Source organism: Physeter macrocephalus, chromosome 18, assembly GCF_002837175.3.
Source record: "Physeter macrocephalus isolate SW-GA chromosome 18, ASM283717v5, whole genome shotgun sequence".
NCBI classification, from domain to species: Eukaryota; Metazoa; Chordata; class Mammalia; order Artiodactyla; family Physeteridae; genus Physeter; species Physeter macrocephalus.
This window is the reverse complement of record NC_041231.1, coordinates 61,469,312-61,472,540: the sequence shown is the minus strand read 5'-3', so window position 1 is coordinate 61,472,540 and position 3,229 is coordinate 61,469,312. Positions and strand designations below refer to the sequence as shown.

Below are 3,229 nucleotides of genomic sequence, written 5' to 3'. Positions count from 1 at the left end.
CGCGTCCACCTGCTGATGCAGGGGACACGGGTTCGCGCCCCGGTCTGGGAGGATCCCACGTGCCGCGGAGCCGCTGGGCCCGTGAGCCATGGCCACTGAGCGTGCGTGTCCGGAGCCTGTGCTCCGCAACGGGAGAGGCCACAGCAGAGGGAGGCCCGCATACCACAAAAAAAAAAAATCACTATTAATGTGTGATGATGAAAACGTAAAAGTTCTTCCATAATCGGTGATGTTGTATCTTGAGAGCCTAGATGAAATTTATATGCCATAGTGATATACAGGATTTTAGCCTATGATTTAACTTTGACAAAGCTACATTACTTTTTACTTTTATCTCATTTATTGAGAAAGACATAATTGTTATGGTGTTGGCTTGAAACTGCTTGAAAAGGACTTGAATCCTTCCTTCTTGAAACATAGGATATGGTGGAGGGCATTTGTGTAATCATTCTAGGTTAGGAGTAGGAGTTTCCACTGCTAAGGCTTCTTGTTTAGATGCAAATGCTTTTCAAAGTATGAAGAGTATTAGCATTACTGCTGCTACTGAGATGAATGAGCCTAAAGGCAAAATATTTCATGTTGTGTGTGCCTCAGGGTACACAGACTAACGTAGTGACATACCTGAGAGGCCAAGAAAGTGCTGCAGGAAGTCATATTTACTACTACAAATATACTTGTGAAGTGAATTTTTGCTCATGCTGAGTTAATTGTATAACCTGAGAATAGTGGGAATCAGTGTAGGAGCCTCCGATAATAGTGAAGACTGCTCCCATGGACATTAGGTCATGGAAATGTGCTACTACATAGTATGTATCCCGGAGGACAATGTCTGGGGTTGAGTTGGTTAAGATGATTCCTGTCACGTCCCCGGACGTGTTCCGGGGCCACGTTCCTGTGAGAGACGTGCGGGATCTGGGGAGGGGCGCCAAGCGCTGAAGGGTTTGCTGGGTCCCGCCCGCCCTGGGCTGGGAGGTCGCCAACCCCTCCGCCACCGCGCGGTACCCGAGGCCTTCGTTCCCCTGCCTGGGCGGGCGGCGGGGCCCTGCCGGGGCGGGCTGGCCGCGGGGCTGGCGGTAAGGCGCAAGCGCCAGCGAAGCTGCGCCTCAAGAGGCAGCCCGCGGCCCCCACCCCCGTCTACGGCCTTACAACCCTGAACGCACCCGATCTCGTCTGACCTCGGAAGCTAAGCAGGGTCGGGCTTGGTTAGTACTTAGATGGGAGACCGCCTGGGAATACTGGGTGCTGTAGGCTTTTTGCCTCCCTCCCCGCCTTCTCCTTTAGTCGCCCGCGGCCGAGGCAGCCTCCGACCCCTCCAGGCACCGCTGCAGGCCCCTCCGTCTCCTTTAGTCGACCGCGGCCGAGGCCGCCTCCACCTCCGCCGGGCACCTCTGCAGGCCCCACCTCCTCAGGTCCCTCCCACCACAGCGCGCGCCGGAGGGGGCGCTCCCGGCCGGCCTGGCCGGGACCAGGCGTCCAGAAGGAGGCCCTGGAAGGCAGAGGCACACCAGACGCTCCGGGGATGGCTGGCCCGGACCCAGACTCCGCCGCAGGGCCGGGGCCGAGATACACGCCCATGAGTGGAAGTGCCGTATGCTCTGTAGCTCTGTTTTTTAGATGTTTTAGGAAACACCATACACTTCTCCAGAGTAGCCGTTTGCAATTTACATCCTTTCCACCAGCATAACAAGGCTCCCTTTTCTCCATGGCTTGTCCTACATTTCTGGGTTTTACACTTTTTCAGGATGGCCCTTTTGACCGGTGCGAAGTGAGACTTCTTTGTAGTGCTGATGTGCATTGCCCGCTTGTTTGGTTGGCCAAAAAGGGCGTATGCGTTTGCATACGCCCTTTTTGGCCAACTGCATCATTGTCGAAGTTCTGCCTCTTTTCAGGTGCTTTAAAGGCGACTCCAATCTACCTTTTGAAAACTGTTTCCTGCAATTCTGCCTTGCTTTCAAATTCTCTTCATTGCCTTATCTCAGTATATTTTTGGACGACTGTTATCATTTATAACACTGCACGTTTGTGAATTGCAGTGCCCCTGAGCTCGATTTTTCAACTCGCCTGTTTGGAGCTGGCCGCAAAACCACAGGATTGCTTCAGGCCCTATTCTGGTTCCAGAGGGCAGGCTGAGCCTTTGGTTAATTCTTCTTCTTGATTGGAAATTAGAGTGACATGTGCCTGTCCAAACACCTAGAGCTGGTCTCTCATTGGTTCCCCCTTTTCCTGTTCATCCTCTGGACAAATTGCAAACTGTAAGAAACAGGAGTTTAAAAGTGCTGGTTCTCCAAGTGGAGAGATTGTTAGTAAAGCGGGTGGAATGTCGAACCCGAGCACCAGGAGATGAAAAATGAGGTGCGTTTTAGAAACCTTTCCTGATCACACGCTGTACCATCCTCTGGGTTTCTCGTGCATGCTTTAGCTGTAGGAATATTCCCTTGATCCTGGAGGTTTGGGAACCATGGAATGGGTAGCACGCAGTATTACTTAAAGGCTCTGCATTTGCTCACCAACCTCACCAGTCATCTCGGCCACAAGAGTGTCCAACCTTATGTTTCTTCCAGCTGTGGGTCTAGATGTGGTCAATCTAGGTTGCATCACACCCTCTGAAGGAAATTTGTAAGAATTCTCTCTCTTTCACTATTTTTTTTGTAATTTATATTTATAATGGGGTTTAGCTATTTTTCAACGCTGTGTTTATGCCCCTTTACACCCACTTGATTCACTTACAGAGAGATATCAATAAATACTTTTTAATATCCTTACTATGCAGATATATTCTTCTGCAGTGAATAGGGTGTGTTGAGTCCAGCTCACTGAGCAATGATAGGGCTTGTCTATTACATATATGGTTTATGGAACAGTATCGGTGCTAATTTCAAACTCTTGTTTTATGCATCACCCCACCTCACCTTTCCCCTGAAGCAGCCATAAGTGTGTTTTCTAAATGTGTGACTCTGTTCTGTTTTGTAATTCAGTTCATATATAGCGATTTTTACGTTCCCTCTATAAGTGATATCTTATGATACGTTTCCTTATCTCTGTGACTTATTTCTCTTAGAATCATCGTACCTAAATTACTCATTATGCTGCTAGTAGTCTTATGACATTGATTTCATGGCTGACTGATATTCCATTGTACATATGTACAGCAACTTGTTTATCCATTTTTCTCTTTCGTGGGATATTTAAGGTGTACCCGAGTTGAGGTTCTTCTAAACAGAGCAGCCCT

The 3,229-nt window shown here is 49.1% G+C and overlaps 1 non-coding gene across 1 annotated transcript; it reads left to right on the top strand.

The window, feature by feature from the left end:
• Nucleotides 1–1,132: 1,132 nt before the first annotated feature.
• LOC112067552 (5S ribosomal RNA) lies at nt 1,133–1,251 on the top strand. Its single transcript, XR_002893342.1, has one exon. It is a non-coding gene; the product is annotated as a 5S ribosomal RNA (ribosomal RNA).
• The last annotated feature ends 1,978 nt before the right edge of the window (nt 1,252–3,229 follow it).